At 33.4% G+C, this 24,416-nt stretch overlaps 1 protein-coding gene across 3 annotated transcripts in view; it reads right to left on the reverse strand.

Annotated features, from left to right (window-relative positions):
* The window catches only part of LOC127937717 (ankyrin repeat domain-containing protein 12), a 48,645-nt gene extending 25,522 nt beyond the window's left edge, over window positions 1-23,123 (reverse strand). The window contains exon 1 of one of the 3 annotated variants that reach the window (XM_052534300.1): window positions 22,875-23,123. The gene's annotated coding sequence lies outside the window, so the exon portion shown is untranslated. Of the gene's footprint in view, window positions 1-14,267; window positions 14,824-22,874 lie in introns of those variants that run through there. The other 2 variants (XM_052534298.1, XM_052534299.1) reach the window with 2 other exon arrangements.
* Window positions 23,124-24,416: the final 1,293 nt, after the last annotated feature.

The raw sequence follows: 24,416 nt of genomic DNA on the forward strand, positions 1-24,416 counted from the left end.
TTTTACGGTGTAAATGCATTCATGCAACCTCTTATCTCCATTAAACAGTCTTAGTAAACACATCTAAATGGCACTTTTGATGCAGCTTCTGTGTTTCCTCTGCAGTGCAAAGATGAGTTTGTTGATACTGATTTCATTGAATGGTAACAACCATAAAGTTTAAGAATCTGACAAACGATGACAAGCACATTTAATAAGGTTAGGAAAATATTGCACTTCATAAAGTTTAAAAGTGTCCTAGAAATTAAAGACAAATATCACAAATATGCTGATGAGAGTAAGACCTGATAGAGCCCTGACAAAACTATTGCTTCAGAATAAATTTAAAACTATTTATGCTCACATCTGCTATCTCAACAAAAATGTAATTCATACCCCTGGACCATTTTTTTTTTAAAATATATATAAAAAGGTGCTGCTATCTTCAGCATGCTCTGCAATCTTCTGTTCAACACCTGCAATGCATCACAAGACAATGTCGAAAGCCCTAAAAAAAAAAAACCGCAGTGCATTTTTTAATATAAACATGGCATGTTATAAACAGCTTAATTTTAACGTGATTCCTCAGGTACAATATAACAGCACTGCTTAATTGCTTTATAAAACACATAATAAATATATTATTAACGATGCAAAAATTAATTAAAAGTTATTTTATTAAGCAAATTCAATAACATGACTCAGGACTCCAGAGAGCAATACTGTATCCTTCAGATGTCTGGGGCATTAAACTGGATGTGTTATTCAAGTATCTAGGTATAAACGCACGGTTTAAGTAATGTTAACTAACTTGCTGAGCAAGATTCGCTTCAAACTGTTGCTCTAAAAAATAAAAGTGCCTACAGAGGCAATGCTGACAATGGAACACATGTATTCAGAACTGGAAATATCTCTTCAAAATGGTTCATTTGTTTACATTGAGGATTCATGAAACTCGAATCCTATTTGTTAATGTACAGACAGTAGTACGATAATAAATTTCATGCATGCCATGCGCTGTGTTTTATTAAGAGCTCCTGCTGCGTGACATTTTAAAGCCGACACAAAGCAAAACCTTTCAGATTGAAAAGTGAGAAAATACAAAATGAGATTGACTTACTACTAAATCATAATTAGAACAAAAAAAAAAATTACTGTCATATTTATGACTTTATTTGCATGTATTTTTAATCACTCCAAATAATAAATGACAGAAAAACATAATTATGAGTCAAAACTATGACCAAAAAAGTCATGCATTTTTGTCATATTTCTGAATTTATATGCATTTAGTTTAATAAATTTTGAGTAATAATTATGACAGTAAAATTAGGACCAATAAAATCTACTTTTGTCATAATTATGGCTTAGAATGTTTTTAAAATATTAAGACATGCAAATCATAAATAAAAATAAATCACATGCCAAGTCATAATTATGACAAGTTTTTCACCAGTTATGACTTTTAGTTTGTAAAAACATTCTAAGATATAATTATGACACTCAAAATGATGTCTATATTAGAATGTATTAAACATATACAAATACAGATCAAAAACTAGCCATTTAAGTTTTATTTATTATTATTTTTAAAAAAATACCATTAAGTAAATCTCCAGTGTACTGCAAGCCTCAAAATAAACAGATCGGTCATTGACAATCTTAAATAATAATCTTAAATAATAAATAATCAGAATGGATAATAATAAATAATCTTAAATATTAACACAATCCCACATAATACAGATATTCAGAATTTTCCTTTTTACTGCGACAGGACATAATAGATTTTTAAGCTACTGTCTGATACAGTAGTAAGCACAAGGTTTACACATAATACAGAACAGAGGACCTCAGTGAAAGCAATCATAGCGTACGCAAATCTCCGTAATGCGGCCTCTGTTTACTTACTAAGGGCTGGCTTTTGTACGTCTCTAAATACTGTTATATATAGCATGATTATCACTGTTAGCACTAACATATTCACTTCTGGAAAGGCAGACCTAGAAATGAGCTTCCCAGAATGCTTTGGATTTATTCAGGCGTTACTGAAGGAAAACAAATGGACATCACATAGGTTAGAACTGTACAACAGACAGCATTATAGCTCGATATGCTCTGTATTTCATGGAGGAAGTGTCATGACAGAGTTTAGATGGCACATTTGTGTGTTAAACATCTGCTTGGTGATGCATTCCGAGTGATGGAAAGTGTTATAGAGTGAAAAAAGGTGTAACAGCAGCATGTCGTAATCCGACGGAGTTGGTGTTGTGCTAAATCTTTCTGCTCATACTAAACACTCACTGCAGTCTCGGCATAACCATACAGCGGAAGAGAAAGTGGCAAGACTTTGCTGAAGCCCTCTGAAACGGCAAAGAACTGATGTTTTTGAGATGACAAGTTTTGTGCCTGAGTCACGGACAGCTGCTACCAATAAAAATCAGGAGTAAAGAATCCAGCAGCTTTATGCAATAAAAAGACACAATCATTCTACTTCAAGTGCTTTAAATATCTGCAGTGCAAAATTGTGCAAAACAGCAAAACTTATCAGGGCTCGACACTAAGGACTGGCAAATATCCAGCGTGAAAGGACAGGTGAAGGATTTGTCACTTGCCCAATCGAATCGGGCCACTGCCACATGTCACAAAAGGTTTATCATTTGCATCTGTTTGTAAGCCTTGATAATCAAAAAAATAAAATAAACCATGCAATTTAAATGCATTCCAGCACGGTTCTAAAGATCTCCATTCAGTACTCAAAATTTTGCTACCAGTGTGATTGCATCATATAATAACTGCTATGAATAGTGTTCATCGTCTGTTCGACTACGTCTTTTAATTAAATTTTTCAGAAAATGTCTTCCATATGCACATAAACTGACAGTCACCACTGATAAGCTACTACTAAATATTGTAAAAACTACATTTTTTGTAAAGTTGCTTTGGAATGATTTGTATCGTAAGAAGCGCTATACAAACAAACTTGAAATTAATTGAATGGAGTACTCCTAAATGACTCACTCATTAAAACTAGAGCCTGACGATATGGGATTTGTGGGCCAGTGTCGATTCCAATATTAGGGAGTAAAAAAAAATGAGTGGTACCAATATATCGGCCGATACTCTTTATATGTAGACATATATATACACTTGTGCACAAATGCTGTAACGTGAGGATGCAATCAAGATTAAAGCCATAAATAGATTTTATTAATGTACTTCTATTAACAAAGTTAAAATCAACCTTTGGTGTGACCACACTATGCGTTAAAAAAAGCTTTTGTCCTAGGTGCACTCTTGGAGACATTGCCACAGTTCATCTGGATTTATTCGGTCTCTGTTTCTTCAGACAGACTGGATGATGGTGAGATCAGATCTCTGTGTGGAGCACTGACTGTTGTCAGACTCCTCGTGCAAACAGAACTCTCACTGGATTATTACAATTAATAGCAAAAATTATGTTTGGAAATGTCAACTGATATTTACTACTGACACTACAGCAAAAGATAAAAAAACTGACTTAAAACCATTTTTGTTGGTGAAAATACTAGTAGCCTAAGACTTTTGCACAGTACTGTGTGTGTGTGTGTGTGTGTGTATGGGCATGTTTTTGTGACATATCAGGACACAACTCTGTATAATGACATGGGTATGACACAGATATTACAAGGATAGGGGGAATTATGAGGACATAACCCATGTCCCCATTTTTCAAAACACTTATAAATCATACAGAATGAGGTTTTTTGAGAAAGTAAAAATGCACAAAGTTTCCTGTGAGGGTTAGGGTTAGGGCTAGGGTTGGTGAAGGGACATAGAATATACAGTTTCTACATTATAAAAACCATTACGCCTATGGGATGAACACACTTTACACAAAAACAAACATATGTGTGTGTGTGCGTGTTTAATCATCAAAATAAGACAAATTCTGCATTATACAGTAAATTAAGTTTTTATGACTGGATTCTGCAATTCAGTCCATGTTTTCTGCATCGCAGCAATCAAAGGGCTCTACTAATGAAGCAAACGAATATTATAAGCTCATTGTGAGAGTAAAAGATGGTGACATTGTTGTTTATTTACTTCGTATTGAATATTTCCAACTATGTGACAACGTAGTGTTAAATGAGCATTCAACAGACTCAAGTCACTGCCATCTATTGGACTGTAGAAAGATATTAACTTTTCAATAAGCTACATTACTGACTGTACTGACGAACTATGCTGAAACTGTGTCTGCGCCGCAACAGGACTGTTAAAAATCTTCTATTTAGTATTCTAAAATACAAAAAATATATATTGTATTCCAATTTCTTTGCCATTTAAAATAGGACACACAATAATTTATTATTCAAGCCTATTAATGATTACTATAAACTAATCCAATCCCACACTACACTCAAAAAGGAAATTTTAAAATAAACATTGTTTACTTTTTTTTATTGTACCTAATGGGTTCATCGCCAAATATGGTCAAAAGGAAGGTTTGTTAGATTTAGCTCATTTCTGATGACAAATTTGTCCCCAAAGTGTATCTAAGTGAACCCATACACACACACACACACGTTCGATGTCATGTGAAAGAGCTGCATGGAACACGGTAACCTGATCTAGTGACTGCAGAGGAGGTTTAGTGACTGCAGACACACTAAGAATAGTTTCTACACACAGCACATGCTCGCAGCGCACATGTGGAGGATAGAAAACCTGTATTTTGATGTGTGTACTGAGAGCATGTGGTCCAAATGAGACATAGACCTAGTCACACTTTCATATCGTAAAACAAGCCGTTTGTCATCTTGCAATGGGAATTTTTAGCACTTGACATTTTTTACGTTCTCAGTTTCAATTTCAAATGCACACACATGAGAAAATCTAACAGAACTGTATTATAGTCTATAGGGTTAGTTTGAACATTTTACTTTACTTCATCTTATTAAATACACAAAGAAACAAATGATTTTTAATCTTACATCAAAATGAAATGGGTTTACCTCATAAATAACTTAAAACTGAGCTTTATATTTAATAATACGCAAAAGACAATTAGATATTTAACTTGCATTCAGTTCACAAACCAATAAAATCCCAATGATTAAAATAAATTCCCATATTTTTTTAATATTCAGTTTCAAAATGTAAAATGAACGGCAAGTGGACAAAAAAAAAAATCATAGTTAAATGGTATAATTGTGAATAGATACGAGTTAATACAGTAACTGTTTTCTATAAGGTTCAATTCTGCTTCTGTTCACGGATTCCTCAAATTGTAACTAATGATAATTTATACGACTTGAAATGTAAAAAAAATCTATTATTAGATGTAGAAATTAACTTAAAATGATAATTGATTGTTAGAAAGTATTGCTCAAGTATGTACTAAGTTTTGCCTAATGTACTGTAACTTAGAAAGTATTTTGAGAATTATCAAATATTATCATAAAATAAAATAAAAATCTAAATCAAAAAGATACGCATTCAAGTTCTGGCAAAATCAGTCTGTGAAGAAAAGTAAAAATACATTATACATTATGTTTTAAAACAGACTTCAGAAAAATCATAAAATCTGAATCCTGAAAATAATTTATTATTAAAATCCTTTGTAGTGGTTTCGAATCATTTCAGAGCTCTAGTGCTATTCTGAATGAAAAGACGAGCTGTCATTGGCTACTGCTGAAGGTCACATGACAAACCCAAGCTTCCAATTACGAGAAATCATTTTCCATTCGGACATTTACCAACACAAGCATTAATACACACACACACAAACACATCTCACCTTATTCTACAACATACAAGTGCATGATAAAACACAGAGCATTACACTCAATGTTCACAAAATGAAAAGTGCATCCAGGTGATCAGGACAGTCTTTAGGAAAAGCGAGAGTCGCAAACGCACCACTCATACGCTTTCATAAAAACAAAAGGCCGCTCACAGCTCGCGTCTCAAGCCTGACCGCTATAACAACATCATCTGAATGTCCCGCCGTTATTTGCCCAAGTAAATGTGCTCCCCTCCTCCAAACATTCTGCTAAAATCATACAACACACACATAAATATAAATATATATATATATATATATATATATATATATATATATATATATATATATATATATATATATATATATATATATATATATATATATCAAAACACAACAACAAGAGCTCCACTCACGTGAGGATAGTAATCCCTGATCAACACAACAACAACAACAACAACCTCAAGAGTGACACGAGTCATGGCCAACATATGCCAGATTTCATATCATTACATATCCTTTTTTTCTCCTTTTGACAAATAATTGCAAAGAATCAGCAAGTTACATGCTGAAGTAAATTTATAATTTTAGTATAGAAAAAAACAAAAAACATATTTTCTTGTAAAACATACTTAAGGACCTTTGATTTTAGCAAAATGAGGATGATTAAAATTAATTTTTTCAAAATTTTTCATCCATTTCTTTTTATTTTAACAGTACACCAAATTGTGTAGCACTTAGTTTTCTCTGGGAAAATAGTTTAATTTTTATTGGATTATGAGAAAAATGTAATTAATATGTTTTAAGCCTTCATTTAATTACCAGAAGAAAAAAAAAGAAGATGCATTTTGTAGGGCCCTAAAAAAGTAATTGCTATAAGTTTTATAATTTCAAAACATACTTTTTGATTGATAAACTTTCATTTAACCATTAAAAAAAAACATTAAAAACTTTTTGTATTTTTAAAAGATTTTGGGAAAAAATAAAACAGATTTCATAAGGCCCTATGTACTCTAATAATCTAATTTATGTAAAACTTCCAAGTCAAAGTCATTTGTTGTTGTTTGTTGTCATAGGGAGTCACCGAGAAGGGGTGATATAGAAAAGCTTTTATTAAGATGAGAGTTATTCTGGATATTTACTCTTCAAACTTTATCACTTATGGGGAAGAAGTGCAGTTCAATGTGATGCTAGTGTATTTTTAAACTAGTGGATTGCCTTTTGCATCTATTGTGTTATAATAAGAGTAAGTTTTGAGATAACCTTTCTACAGGATGTTTCTAATATTATAATGTGTAACATCATTGATTATGTATCACTGCAGTGATACCTGATGAAGGTTTTAGGACTGAAATGTTCAATTAATTATTAATTAATTCAATTAATTACAAAGAATCAGCAAGTGACACATTGAATACGTCTACACTTTCTGTAGAAATACTGAAATGTTATTTTCCTTGTAAAATGTACTCTAATAATCTTTGGATTATTTATTACTGTGCATTTGATGAACACTTAACCATCCCATGAGGCCAAGGGAGAGGATTTGTGAATTGCAGTAAAGTGAACTAATGGCCGTTATACTAATGACGCCTTAAAATGTACATAAGGTTATAAAAAAAAGTTAAATTTTGAACCTGTTTTTTCAATTATAATATTTTATTTTTTTATTTTATGAATGCATCAGTTATATCTTTTGCAACAGTTTTGCAGACAGCAATGAAAAAATGCTAAATGCAAATAATAAAATGAAACCGTATTGCCTAATTGTGCATAGTTCAAACAGCAAAATAAACAGGCTTATCAACCTTTAAAAGAGGAGAAAATGCTTCTCATATCTTTCGTTGACAAAGTGTGTGTGTACAAAAGCTTTGAGAAAAAGCATAAAACAGTATTGCAGTGTATGACAATATTGGTAAAGCCGTAGTGACAAACAAGGGGTGGGGGTCAAATTGCACTAATGTTTTCCCTAGTGTTTATAACTGACAGCGAGTCTTTGCCAAAACACTGTGCAAAGGGGAAGGAAAGGGTTAACAGACTGAGAAGCGAGCGCTGAACTTCCTGATCAGAGGGCATCTGAGAAAGCTTTAAGAAGCCAGCGGCCTGCTTCTCAGTATGTAGGTTAATGACCACAGATACCCACGCCACACAGAACAATGCACCTTTTAATGCAGATTACACAGACAGGGCCGGGGGGGCAACCGAACGGAGCTGGAAACTGGAATGAAGCGAGAACAGCGTGGAGGAAAAGAGCGAGACGGAAACAGAGAAAGAGAGGGAGAGAGGGATTAGGGCACAGGCCAGTAGATGAGTGTAAGTCTTGCTGTGGCTGTGTGTTTATAATCAGCTTCCTACTCGTGCTCAGGCCGATTACACATCGAACTGTACAGAGAGGATCAGAAAGACCGAAACAGTTAGGGAAGGGAACAGGACTGTCTCCTTCATGACTCCTATAAAACAATTAAGAATTATATTTCGTGCTTTTGAGACCGATTCATTTAAATGAACTTGTTCGTTCTTGGTGACTGCGCTTTAGGGCTTCACAGTGGTTTTATTACTACTACTACTACTACTACTACTAAAATACTATACAGAGAAGATTTCTGCATATTAAATGCACATGCTTGTGACTCTGGTGACTCAGTCCGATGCAGGGTGAGTCACAGACGCTTTAATAGACTTATCCTGAGATGATATCTCTTAACCAGGCTCATGGGAATGACCCGGATCCTCGGACCTCTGAGAATACAACAACAACAACGACCAGAATTCAATGACAGCTTAATTGCAAAGCGTTTGAATTCGAAAATGCATTTAAAACCGCTTTCGATGCAAGACTGAAAAGAAAACGTGTACAACAGAGAACACAAACATTATTCAACAAATACAATGAGAGCGAGCATCATTACTTAATTCAAAACCCCTGACATCTGTCAGGAGACGTCTAGACAGGGTAAGAAAGGTCAAAGGGTCAAACAATGCCTAAACTGCTTCTAAACACTAAACAATAAACAGACCAGTACAGGGTTCAGCTGCTAAAAGACAGAAATCTGCCTAGATGTCTTCTTTGCAACATCCAAACAATAATGTACCACAATAAACATTTATTTGCATGCATACTTAAATTAACTTTGTAGTCATCTACATAAATGCCAAATAACTAAACAAAAAAACTATTATTAGAACTATTTAAAAAGTATTAGTATTACTATAATATTTTATTGTAAATAAATACATTATAATTTATTTTTAAAAATAAATTAATTAATGAATAAATTAAAAAATAATTAATAAAAACAATTAATTGATTGGTGTTTTTATTTAAAAAAAAATATATAAAAATTGTATACAAAATAAGAAATAAAAGTAACATGTTTTCAAAATATTTGTCATTTATTCTTTAGACAATGTCTGCAAATATTATACTGATAAAGAAAAAACTGCAGCAAAGACACGTTTGTTTCTGCCCAACATGGTATCTAATAGAAAACTGCGCTTATTTATACAATATGTTTTTTTTGTTTATTTACTGGCTTTAGGGAATATTAATGCACACATAAATAAAATAAATATTGATGCTATAGAGTGAGAAAAATAATATCTCAATATAATATAATGCAATATATAAGCATATGACTGTACTCACACTGCTAAAGAAAAGAAAATGTCAATAACTTGCATTTTGAAGGAAATTGGTGAATTGGGGAGAATTTTACACAGAAATGAAAATGGTTTTCTACTCATTTCTTTACATTAGTGATAAAATTAATTTACATTTTTTTTAAAAACCTAACAAAACCACCACATCAAAGCAAGACAAACCAAGAACAGGAACCATCCCATTATTAAATATGAGTAAAACAGACAGCGCTCCTGACAGCACAGGCCTCTTTTTATTCCATTTCAAGTCAGTTCACCATCACTGAAATGTGCCTTAAACCCGTCAGTCAAAAATAACAAATCTTTTATTCCTCTTTCCTTTGAGCCTCACTTAAAACACAGTAATCCCATACTGCTGCCACACTAAGAACGGGATCATGGGTAAAGACGTTAGATATCCACATCTGCCTCCTCAGTCCCTTTCATCCACACATCCAATCACATACATTTCCTTGCCAGAGACAGCGAATGAGTATCACCCAGCTCTGATATTGTGCCAAAAGCCTGTTCAAATTCTAGCACGCTTCGCCTCTAAACGATTCTACTGGCTAAAAGGACTTTTGGGGGATTTCCATTCAGTGCCTGATTATAAATAAATACCACAATATAGTTCAATACAGTATTGTTTTAACAATCAAAATGCATCAAAGGCTTGCAAATTATACATCTGTATCATATACATTTATGTTTTTCATGATCTTAAAAACCATTAACCACACTTTATTGTTTGAAATGACAGTTGTAGTTATATACAATATAAATATGTATATAAATGCCAAATTTGTAGTAAAACTAAACAATACATAATAACATGCAAGATAAAACATGCATAAAAAAATATGATAAATACATAAATGGATGCTTTAATAAAAGCATCAATATAAAATGCATGTTTTAATAAACACACCTGTGTGTATAAATTGTTATTATTATTATTGTTATTATTATTATTATTGTACATTTTTATTAAATACCATTGTTTTAAATGTCAACATTAAGAAATTATTACTATTATTATTAATATTACAGTTAAGTTTAATCATATTTAGCATTTATAGGATTACAAAGCTATATGCATATAATTTTTTAGAGTTAATGTAAACATTTATAATAAAATATTATTATTACTACTACTACTACTACTACTACTAATATTATAGTTTTTATGTTTTAAAAAATACATAAATGTAAATATGAATTTCAAGCAATAAAGCATACAAATAAATATACAAACAAATAGATGCTTTGGAGCAGCCAACAAGTAACAAGTCATTATGATAACTGAAAATCGTATGAATCGTATGAAAATCGTATAATAAAGTACAAGAAGGTGTGTGACTAGAGGTATGTTTTATATGTTAGCAATTCAATTATGTTTAATTATGACTATTTAAATTATCATAATGTCAAAAACATGCAATGGCCATTATAACAAAATGATTTAGAATTCAATTCATGCTAACATTTGGTAATTATTTATGAATTGCAGTTAGATAAACACGCTCAGGCCTTGTAAGTTGTTGCAGCTCCTGCAAAACCAGCACATGACAGTCAACCGTCTCGATGCAACTACACTCATTAAAAAAAAGAGCTTGACAACACGTTCCTGTCAAGCACATGTTGTGCAAACTGAACGCTCCGCCCACTTTTGGCACAAACACACACATTATGCACAAGCAACACGCTGCTGTCAAAGTAGGTTTCTTGTTCCTGTATTTGCGAGGTTGGTTTCACTTCACATGACTCCAGCATAATCCAACACTCAAAAACACACACAGACTGAGTGCAACAGAGAACAATTTCAGTTTACAGCATGTATTCGACGTGTTCAAAAAGACAGGACCAGACAAAGCACCACCATTTCCCAAAATTACAATCAAAATGCTGCCAAAATTCACCAAAGCGACCAAACTAGTTTTTCTTGAATCTAAGATTTTCACACAAGCCTTCATTATGTTGCTGTTAAATCCCACTGGTGTCAGATTCACTGTCAGGCATTTCAGAGATCTATCTGCAAACTAATGTTTATCGATAAATGTGCAAAGTTTAAAGTTGGACTGGGCGATGCAACCAAAAATATTACTATGATATTCATTTACCGTTAAGAAAATGCTTTCCACATTTTTGTTAGACTTGAAGAATGAATGCAACTTCTTGATGATAAACATAACTTGAAATCCATTTAATTTTTCCTTGAAGTCTGTTTTCCATTTTTTTTGTGTGTTTGATGACAATACAATTAATTTATAATAACTGCATTTTTTATTTACTTATTTGTTTATTGTTGAATAAGATGTCACAGACCAGAACAATAAATTAAAACGAGGAAGAAAAGCATGATATATCTTGAAAAATTATATTATTATTATCATCATCAGCACTATGGAAAGTACATTTTAGAATACAACAGTAATATATTTGTCACAATTTCTTCAAGTTAAACTGAACCAGAATTTTGGCAAAATTTTTGCCATAAAGACATTTTTCTAAAAAACAAATGGTGAACAGCTGTTGAAGCAAGCTGTGTGATTGGCTGTTATATTAATCTATATCAAGCAAAACTAATATTCCTAGTGCAATTTCTACACTCAAAACCTTTAATTTTGAAAATGATGTTCAGTGGTAATTGACAAAACACCGTAGATATGGTTCACCAGTTTTATGCCAAAAATAATCTCATTAATCTTTGACCTGTATGAAAAGAACCAAATCCCGCATCACTGATTTAAATGTCAACAGTAAGTAATCTAATAAAGGTTTGTGAAATTAAAAGCTCGTAACCTGTTTGCTTTGCACCTGTCCATACAGTCTGATAGTAATTATGCTATAATAATAAAAAACAGCAGATTGTTGATTGGACAAGAGTCAAATAAAGCATTGTGACATTGTCTATGTTAAGTATGACAGTATTTTGCATCCAAAAAAACGATTATATGGATTTTAGTGTGTCTAATTAAATGAAGGATTATAATAGCGACTGAGGTACACCTTGGTATCATTTGTTCAGCAAAATCTTACATATTTCAAATAATTTCAGAAAACATTGGTTGTGAAAATTAGACATTATCAGTTGATTATCATTAATCATTGTATAATCGATTAAAGGGACAGTACATTTACGCCATACAGTTTCCTATTCCATGCTGAACAAGAATTAAACATGCAATGCTAATATATAGATCACTTAAAACTTAATGAATTTTATTTTATAATTTTATTCCTAATTCACCCAAAAATGATTAATAAAAAACACAGGCTGTAATATTTTTTTCTCAATTACATTTTAATGGCTAAATATATTTTTTATCAAAAAGCATGCCTATTTAATATCGGTCAATATTTGGACCTTTCGAGCACATTGGCATTGATTGATAGACCAAATACATCAACCAGACTGATATTTAACTACTCCAAACGTTAAAAGATGACAGAGGTCTTTGTAAAATGAAAACACAAGTAAGTGTATGCCTAGTTGAGAAGTAGATGGGACTCGGTCGTGTGTTTTAATGTGACTCTGCTGTCCGCTGTAATTAGACTCATGATGGTGTTAGAAGGTTTGAATTGATGAGAAGGTAATGTGTGCTCGAACAATGGAGCAGACAAGAACGTCTCAAGTTCTCCAGACAATCTGCTGAAGAGCATGAGGATGCTGGTCGTCTCATCTCAAGTGTCAGAGACATGACATTGCGAGATGGCCTGACCATTGTTTAGAAGCTCCTTTACAAAGCTTGCTGAAACACAACATAAGACCCAAGTGATCGAGTTTTACGACTTGATTCACTGGTACGCCAGCATAACTGAATATTACATTTACTGAACACTGAGAACACTCAAAGCAAACAATTGTTGCAGAACAACGGTAAAAAGCAACAACAATAAACACAGAATTTCATCATTTGGAAGCATTTTGACCGATTTTAAGTTGTTGCATTTACATACGAACTTCACATCTTAATAAAAGTACCGTATTTTTCGGACTATAAGTCGCACCTGAGTAGAAGTCGCATCAGTCCAAACATAGGTCATGATGAGGAAAAAAAAAATATAAGTTGCACTGGACTATAAGACACATTTATTTAGAACCAAGACCCAAGAGAAAACGTTACCATCTACAGCCACGAGAGGGTGCTATATGTTCTCAGTGTAGAGACTACAGGAGCAGACGGTAATGTTTTCTCTTGTTTCATTTCTCGCGGTTCATGTAAAATTAATTTTGATAAGTGGCACCAGACTATTAGTCGCAGGACCAGCCAAACTATGAAAAAAGTGTGACTTATAGTCCGGAAAATACGGTAAACATTTATTTAGCATTCTGAATCATAAACATTTTATAAAAATTTTAGCGACATACTGCTACAAGCAGACACTCTAAAACTTACACGATCTAGACAAAAATGTGTACCAATAGTTATTTTGGTAACTTTTTCCAAAGTGAGAAATAGAAAGCAACTGCAAGGAATAATGGAAATTATTTAATTCATATTTATATACATAACTATTTCACAAATTTTCATCCAAGTTTTAATTTTAAATGTAGTCCTTTGTGGTGCATCACTTTGTTTGCCAAAAATGAAAGGAATTTTTAAATTTTGTCTGATTACATATTAAAAGAATAAACTATTGAAGTTTTATACAATAGTTTGATTACCATTCATTTCTATGAAGTCATTGCATTAACACAAAATACAGAAAAATTAAAACAGAGACTGTTTTGAGAATATAACTGAATGTCACTCTTTTGATTATTACAATTTAATTAAACAATTATAATGTAATCCAGAAAAAAAATGAAAGCAAAGAATTTGGTAGGAAAATGTAACATTTCATAGCTATAATGACCAAAAAAAAAAAAAAAAATTACCTTATTTTCCCCAAAATCATTCCAAATATTTTCCTGCACTAATCATCGAATATCAAAAGCTTCAGAAGTCAGCTATCCACAGCAGTCCTAAACCTGCCAGAATACCAGCACAATACTACACTCAGCATCATTTTTGTCAACATTTCACACCCCTTCATGAGTGTGAGTAAAGAGTCTCTCGACTTCCTGACAGGACGTGCGTATAGACCAGCAAACACAGACACACTGATTGAAAGCTTCCTAGAAACCAATCAACGCTTAATCAAGCTGCCCTTAGCAGCACAACATGAAAATAAACCTTCAGTCATCACCGCTACAATCTGAAAAATAAAGATCCAACTCATCCTTCACTAAGCTCCGCCCCCTGGTTACTGTTGCCAAGTCTGGTGAGCTTTATAGAATGTCTTATAGAATAAAGTTAGAGATTTCATTAGGGATGTAATGATTCACTCAACTCACGATTCGATTTTAATTTGAACAAAATTAGATTTATACACGGAGCAGTATTTACTACATGAGTATTGACAAATGTTTTACGATAAACCGTAGCACACTACAATTGTTGTCACATGACCTTATGCTGCACGTGTGAAGATAAATTATAAACTAAATGTGTCCATTCATTATTGCTTTGACGAAATGCTGCCCAATTTCTTTGTGAAATTGAAATATATAACTAATAATATACTAATATAGCACTTGCATATTCCTTCTTTTTGCTTTTAATTGCTTCTATTGTCGTCATTTGTAAGTAGCTTTGGATTAAAGTGTCTGCTAAATGACAAACTTTATATAAAATGTAACTGTAAATAACTAAACTAAACTGGAAATGTAAACAACCCCCAAATCAAATAAACAAATAAATCTCTTCATATTTACAAAAAAAAAAGAATTTAATTGCTTTGTGTTCTTTCCATTTAAAATTACAACCAACCACTGCATTTTTATAATGATTCTGCATACATGCAACACGAGCAGTTTTTAATCTAATTTGATTTTATAATTTCGAAATATTGAAGCAACAAACAGAATGGTTTGGTTTCAGTTTTGTGAAATAGTCACATATTTGAATCGATTCGCAACGGGCTTGGGGTTAATCGTTACATCCCTACATTTCAGTGATCAAATCAAATCAAATTTATATAGCACAAATAAAAACAACAATAGTTGACCATTGTGCTGTACATAAAGACAAAGCATAAATATCTAAAAAGAAGCCAAAAGAGAATAAAGAGACTGCAAAACAACTTTAAAAATCAATATCAAGCCTAAGAGAAAAGGTAAGTTTTAAACTTTAAATATTAAATTCAGACTCTGTGGAGATTCATTTTTGGACCGAAATTAGACCAACACTCCCCCTCGACTTAAGTCTAGATCTCAAAACCTTCGTCAATCTTGTTGAGATGACCTTAATGATCTGGCTTTGTCTAGCATTAATCAATCTCACCAACTCTGTAAATGTTGAAAACCTCTTAGCCTTACAATGATCTTATTTAAAAAAAAAAAAAAAAAAAGAAAACTAGATTTAACTACACCATTTATCTGTTTATCAGATTTGAGGGCAGAATCAAAAATAGCAAGTTCTTCAAAGAGTGTTTTACATAGGGGACCAAATCTCCCAAGACACCATTAAAAGTACCTGAAACACCAAGGGCACAAACTCAATAACGTCAGTTTTGCTTTCGTTAAGATGCAAAACTTATAGAAAACCAAGACTTCATATCAGACAAGCATGCTGCTGAGCTTATACCTTTTTTTTATAGTTTCTCTTTTAAGATACATTTCTTTAAGAAATTTCTGTGATCAACGTTGCAAAGATATTCTTACATGGAATGGAGTGAATTGTAAAATTGCAAATCATTTTTAAACGCCTGGTTCTTCAAGCAAATTCACATCGGTTTACAGGTAAATTATCATCAATAAACTAAAAGCCAAATAAAAAGAGAAATTCCTTATTTTTATAGTGATTACATTTTTAGTTTCACTATTGTAAACTTAAAATAAATTGGTGTAGTCTTTCCTTGAGACGATTTATACTCAACTGTAACATTGCAAATTATATTTATATATGCTTTTTTCTTTAAACAAATTGTAACACTAAAGAGATTAAATGTTGTACGGCAAATCAGCTTGGAGGCAAATGCTTATTAATAAATAAAGTCTTCTATAAGGGAAACGCTTGATTTTTTATGTAATGTTAATGTAAGCACAAAGACCAGTTCTAATCGTCCATACAATGCTTTCATTATGATACACTTAAAATGGTGTAGGATTTAATTTCTATTTTTCTCATAACAGACCAATTTGGTGTTTGTAAACAGGGATGACGTTTTTTGTGGGCAGAGTATATATGGTGGCAGGAAATGAAAGTTTTAAAATAGAAGTCTAAGGAATAAAATAATAAAAAGGTAACCAGTAGTAAAAAATAATAAAAATAAAAAATAAAAAATCTGATAAGAAAAATCAGCTCGTCATTCTCTATTTTCCCCTTGGGTCAAAATCATGAGTTTATAATCAGGCTATTTTTACACTCAGAATTGACAAACTTGCAATTGTTGAGTTAAATTGAGTTTTAAAGTCCAAACTAAGAGATACAAACTTGCATTTGCGAGAAATTAAAGCCAGAATTGTGTGATGTTTAAATAGTTGGCTATTTCATGCTGTAACTGCAGGGCTAATACAATATGTCCCCTGTGAACTGTAAATGTGAATATCATGTAGACTTATTGCTAAAATCTAACGTATGTTTAAAAATTAAAGTAAGCATAGCAGGTCTCATCCATAGTCGGTCTGTTTAAACATCTGCGTTTAGCTTCCAATGGTGTTTTTGATGACAGTGTTCAATAAAGAATTATTTGCATTCTGATTTCGACATCAGTAAAAAACAATTGTCTTATTCCATGGATTTTACACATTTCCCTTCACTTGTACACCGTGTTTTTCTGCCAACACAATGCAAGCGCAGCTGCATTTGACGTAACTGTGAAGTCTACTCCAAATTGGTCTATTTAATAAATAATTAAAGAAATGTCAAGAAACTGAATGTGTAATTCAGAAGTAGACACACTGTAGTAGTATTTTCTTGTAAACAATACTCCAATTAGCACCGATGTTTTGCTACTAGCTTTTCTACTATGACCTGAATCAATATAAAAAATAATTAACATTAACTTATTACTATTCATTTGACCTGGTGCAAATCTATGCATCCTTCCAAGCAAGATAATCTGAGAATAACAGGAAACCAATACAAACTTCTGAAAAAAAAAAACCATTAAGCATCAAGGGCTTTCTTAATCTCCAAAGAACCGTATATCAATTCAAGATCACTATACAAAGTGAAAGGGTCATTGACAAGAGGAGTCTTTGTCACTGAAACTAAGATAATGCTAGTAAAGAGTATTTCAATGCTCTGAATTTCCATTGTAGTGGAAACAGCGCGGGGAGAGACTCGATTCACCGCATCAGCTGAGTCCTACACGCCCAGAGAGCCACACGTTACCCAAACGTCCCGCTCAAGCTTTCAAAGCCTGACCTTTGTACGGTGAAGGATGAAACTTGACGTATTTTCACAGGGGGTTTCCCAGTTCGGGTCATTTTTTTATAAGGGACTCGTAAAAGAGGAAACAAAGAGGATTCATGCGTGCGGTTTAAGAGAAATGCTAGAGGGGAAAATGTTCGACATTTGTGACTTATGCAGCTGTAAATGAGAGTGTTCACTGATCTGAAGGGCAAACTGTAATGTTGATGGCATCACGGTGAGAAGAACAGGTGTATAAAGAGTACATGGCGACCAGTGTGGCATGATGTTGTGATTATGTAGATGTCACAGCTGAACAATGCTGGTCTTCTCCTCTCTAAAAAGCTACAATGCATTTTACACCAAAAGCATTTTAGGCAACAAACTCTGTAAAATACACACACATCCAAGCCGATATATCCGCCAGACCAATTAATTGTCCAATAAATGTTGATTTTGAGATATATTGTGTCCACCTAATTGATCTGAAAATGTGTGTTGAATATATGTATGTACAGCAAATGTTCTAAAATTTTTAGTGAGCCCAATAAATGCTAAATAAATAAATTTGTGTGTTCAATATTGGAAATTCTATTATATGCAGTAACATTTAATATATAAAGTATGCATTACATTTATTGAAACAACTTCCATAAAAAAAGCTATTCTTTGAAATGTATTATTCAAAGTATACAGTAAAAAAAAAATATTAAGCAGCACAACTGTTTTTAACATTAATAATAATCAGAAATGTTTCTTGAGGATATTATACTGATTTCTGAAGATCATGTGACACTGAAGACTCATGATGCTGAAAATTCAGTTGCTCGTCACAGGAATAAATTTCACTTTAAAACGTATTCATCTACAAATATCAATACAAATTTCACAGGATCACAGTTTTTACTGTATTTTTTATGTAATAAACGCACCCTCAGTCAGCATAAGAATCTGTATTATAATTCACGCTGATTCCTTGATATGAATAATCAACATCAAATAATTCAAAACCCATACTGATTGACTAATAGCAGCGGTTAAGAATGATCAAATTAGCCAAAATATTAAATAACAAACATTAAAGAGGCACAACACTACGGCTGCTGGATTACATTTGTTCACAGCAAAATTCGCAAGCGCTTATATGAAATGGATCCGAGGGTCAGCGATACTGAAATCTCTTCAAACACACAGGATAAAGCAGCCCGAGAAATACAAGCTCTTAACAAGGGCCTATTTCAAACCTTGCCACTTTAATCAGACAATCAGCTGCCTTCATTTCGCAAAACAGGACCAAATACAGATAGAATTTAAGCTAAAACAGCAATATAAAACGTGCCGAATTTTGTCAACATCAGGAAGACAGACACAAAGCCCTTTTTTGTCTGCGTTAAAAACCTCGTATATCAAAGCTATGCATCTGTGCGGGAAAAAAGAAGAGCTCGGCAAAATAAAAATGGCATTCAGTTTGAACATGAAGCGGGGAGAGAGGTCTCTTAGGGAATGGTTCAGATCACAAAGGCCAGCATCTAATGGGTAGGAGAGTGAGTCACACACACGTTTCTGTCTCTGCCGTTTTTCCTCTTTTTCTCCCTCCCTCTCATGCAAGAAGCTCGCAGGAGCTCCATGGAAATACGCCTGCTCTAACCGTCCGGCGTGCAGTGAATGAACTCGACAGAAACGCTGCAGCGTTCCAGTGTCATCTGTGCAAATGAAAGCAAAACTAGGACACGACTGTAAACAGAGCAGAGAAATGTGCAGTGCCAGTTGGTGCACATCTGATTTCTTGCAGACAGACATGTTGTTGATGTATTATGTTGTACATTGCATTCTTTAAAGTTAAAATTAATGCATAATTTGAAATGCAAAAGAAAATAATTAGCGAAATGTTAATATATTATTCATTCACTTATTCAATTTCTCAAGTATAAAGTATGATCTGTGTGAAAATGCATGTTATTATTTTAAGTGCACTAGAGCTTTCAGGTTTTAAATCATTGTACTATGTACTATTGGACTAACATACTTGTACTAATAACACAACTACGATTTTTAATGGCTAAAGATATCAGTATCAAGTTGGCTGATAAAATTGATAATATATTCAATAATCCAATTTACATAAAATGAGACTTACATAAAATTGCATTAAATATTTCACACACTATTTACTAACTTCAGTAATACTGTTTTTTTTAATATATATAAAAAATAATTTATTAGAAATGAGACGTACATATATTTGTTTAAATCAAATAAACACTTATTTGACAATATTTTGCGGATACAATCAAAAACATTTCTTATTATATTTATTTTGACAAGAATATTTGTTTACAAAGCTGGTTTGGCAAAAAATACAAATATCAATAGGTGAATTGTATAGTGATAGGTAATGCTGATGAAAATGATCAAATTTAAGGAAAAAGATGAATGTATAAAACTGCTGAAATTAAATAAACACATATTTCAGACACTATTATTATTAGAAAATGTTGTCAAGAAAGTGTTTACAAGGCTTGTTTGACCAATATAGATTTTTACCAAACAATAATACAATTATCAGTAGTGGAAGGTGGCTGGTGTTGTCTAAAATCTATACAAATATTCAAAGAAGTTAATAAATAGAATATTTGTGTTTACAAAGAATGCCATCGACATTTGAAATTGACACAAGGAGAATGCCACTATTAATAATCAGCCAACCGGATATAGTTGTCGGCCACTGACATTAGTTTCAATAGTTTTATTTGTTTGGCACTATTATTAAAACTGACACCCAATAATACATTCAAAACAAACATTATTGCACAGCATAGCGGCATACTCTTTGTTCTGACGGTGCTGTAAAGTGTATGTGTATGGATGGACGTTAAGTTAAAACACATCATGAAGACTGGTATATTGTGAATTGATGATAAAATAAATAAATGGTACCGAGAGGAGAGGTGTGGCTGTTTTGACATAACAGCAAACTTAGCTTCTAGGCCCAAATGAGAAAAACAAATGTGTGTCAGTGTCTTAACTGAGAAAATCTGCCTTTTTGAGGCCATGTTTATTATTTCTAACCATTAAACTCAATTTCATTGTCAGTCTCTTTATTTTGGCTTAATCGGTGTCGCTTTTCATCTGCCTGAGATATGTGATTGTTGCCTTGACAGTTCAGCACCGCCACGGATCCTTTATCTAAGAAAAAACATGCCATATAACTATAAAAGACGCTTTAGGAGACCTGAAGCAGCCTGGACAGAGACGAGCCTATTATTATTTGTCATAATGTAGATTCTCACACCGGGCCTTTCGTGCATGTGTCCCTGTGACTTTAAAAAGGGTCAATGGAAAAACAGCAGGAGCCACAGGCTCTCCTTGGACGGTGGCCCAGCTGTGGAAAACTGGGATCTTTGAATAATAATCCCAAATATGTCATTCTGAAAGTGTGTGAGCGCAGAACAAAGCGAAAGGAGCGAGGGCGTAAACATCTGATCTAGACTGTAAACTCACAGGCTAAAATGAATCTCAAATCTGTCCTCCCCCCAAAACAAATGTCAAATCAAAACCTTGAAGCTACATCCAAAAATGCTTAAATCATTACATAACCACAACGATAATCTGTCTACACTGGGGGAAAAAATGGTGTAGGAACAACTTCCACTCAGAAATTACTAGAAAATTTCATAAGTAATGTATTGAATTTAATGTGAATCTCTGAAATAGACCAAAATTTTTATTTTCATGTTAATGTACCCTCATAATCTTAGTTTTATTTACAGCTTTAAATCCATTTATTAGTGCGTTTTAAATGTAGATTTTTACATTTTACAGTAAGCAATTTCTTCCCTTTAAATCAGCTTTAAATATTTATATATCATAGGTAAATATTCAACAATAATTCATTATTCACAAATTAATTAAATGGCTGCTTGCAGAATTACGAGCCACCCTGCAAACAAAAACATTTTCAATATACAGACCTGTCTTCTCAAAAAATATTAATATTATTATATTAAAATATACATTTACAAACAAATGTAAATATTTACATTAAAAATGTATTAAATTATTATCCAAAAACAATTATTCTCAATATAAAATGAAAGCCAATTAACAATAAACAACAAAAGATTACACTAAACAATTATAAATGCAAATACATGTTATATAATTTAGCATTTTTATGCAAATGTTTGCATAATATTATATTTAAAACCATATATATTATATACATCATATTTAGCCAGTGGGTGAGATGTGGTGCCTCTCAGTAAAAACCTGATTCGTGTCAATTAGACTGTGCTCATAGTAAACAATGTAGTAATGCGTTGTCATCACAAAAATCTTTATGAAAGATACTAAGAAACGCGGTTGCATTTTGACATGCTTCTGTCTGTCGCTAAACAACTGAAGACCCTCGGTACGTTTTTTAGACAAAAGGTTTCTGCGCGAAGGACGGTCACCAAATAAAGCTTTGTGCAAACCACACACACACACACACACGCACACACACTCACACAAACAGAGAGACGAGAGAGAGAGAGAGAGAGAGAGAGAGATGCATGCATGGATACAACATTGCATGCACGTCGCAGCTGCAACCGCGCTCAATATAACAAACACCTCGCAATTATATATTTACATACATTCCATGCATTGATGCCAGACACGATCGAGGCATTTAAAGAGGAATAATTGGTGGTGGAAATTAATGCAAATTACAATAAATGCAACGTGTCTGACAGAAAACATCCAACGGATTATGATTTAAAGCTATAGCATACAGTATCATGCTGCGGTCTGCGCCAGCCCTCACGCGCAGACAATGAGCCCGCAGTGGGTTTAGGAAACATACGGGGCCTCCAGCGCTTCACGCCCGCTTACAACGCACACCAATCGCGCCTGTCACTGACGCACGCACGGCACACAGCTAGCAATGTTCACAAGAAGCCTCGAAAATCATGTGTTACTGTCGTTCTAGCACACAGACTGATCGGTTAAGCAATCTCTCACGTAGCAAAACTCAACGCGTTTTCCTCGTTCTTCAGTCGCGAACCGCGACCAAAAAACAACAACAGCTGAAACTTTCCGCTTACCGTCGTTGCGCTCTTCAGCTTCCTGTTCGTCATTCACCTACGAGCAGAGGACGTATATTCGGCGGTTTTAAGAAAAAAAAGAAACGCGTGTGTCGGAGGGTATAAACCGAACATTAACCCTACAGCTGTGTGACGTCTCTCAGCGCTGCTTTTGAAAACATCGCCGTCGGTCCCGTCTCTAAAAGCCCCAGCGAAAAAAACAAGCACGCGGAAGCGCTCATTGGAGGACGGGGACCACGTGACCCACGTTCTGCGCTCGTGCTCGCTTCCTTGCACGTTTTAATACTTCTCTATTCTGTTAATATTTTATGTATGTATTTCAATATTTAATCATGTATTTACATACAATATACACATTTGTGTTACATTACACCATTTCTAATTCATCTTTTTAATTGAATCAAATACATTTAGACTCATGTATTTATTTTTAAATGATTACTTCATTATAATTTCTTCATTCGTTTTTCAATAAACAAGTACCTAAAATACATAATGCGTTGTTGTGGGGGGCTAAAATTATATGTAAATATTAGTTTCATTTTCATTTAAGATGTGTGAATAATTTTTAATTGAATCTGTTTTATATATTTATTCATATTATATCTTTTTACAAGTGAAAAACATACATTTTTTGTTTATCTCACGTCGTGAATGAGTTTTTATATGATGGTTTTTCGTTATTTTTTTCCTGTGTTGGGGGGGTTGGCGCTGCACACTGTGACGTCACCCTTTCCGTCCAACGCTGTAGCGCGCGAGTGCGAAAGTTCTGGAACGTTTGTGTCGGAGAGGCGCGAGGAGAAGAAGGTATTTGACGAGTGCGATTCAACGTAATTTATTCTGTTATGGCGATCTCGGAACACGTGTCTGATTCTAATTTCGCTCGTTTATAACGCCGTTGTCTTGCTTTCGGCGGTTATTATTGTTGTGGCGCAGTTGATTATTTACATGATATAGGAAAAAGGGAGAGTTGGCGCATGCGCAGTGGATGGGGTTGGTGTTACTTTGCAGAACGAAACGAGCTCAAATCTCAAGGGAGAACTGTGTGTGTGTGTGAGAGAGAGAGAGTTAGGGGGATGGGCGCTGGCTAGACACACGCACGCACACGGACACGTGCACGCACATGCATAGACCAGCTAGAGTCAGTTGCATGAAATGTAGCGCTCAGAAGTGATCACATTGACATATGTAACCGTTTTGTTTAGAACTGGGTTATAACAAAGTATCATACATTGTTATGATATTACCATTCATACAATTGCATAAGCATAAAATTAAGCATGTAAGTAGTGTTTGGCAGCAGCATGTTGTCTTGGTTTAATCAACTAGTAACTACAACTTGTTTTTATGCATTACTGGTTATGATTATAAATTGTGACCTAATCGTTTATGTATTGGAAATAGTGGTGACCTGCAATTGTTTCCAAATAACTATTTAACCCATAAAATTGTTTTGCTGGTATAATTTTTTTAGGTTGATTCAGTGATATTAATTAATAACTATGACTTGAATAAAACCATTTAACTTAGTTTTTTTTCACT

This window comes from Carassius gibelio, chromosome A2 (genome assembly GCF_023724105.1).
Source record: "Carassius gibelio isolate Cgi1373 ecotype wild population from Czech Republic chromosome A2, carGib1.2-hapl.c, whole genome shotgun sequence".
In the NCBI taxonomy this organism is placed as follows: Eukaryota; Metazoa; Chordata; class Actinopteri; order Cypriniformes; family Cyprinidae; genus Carassius; species Carassius gibelio.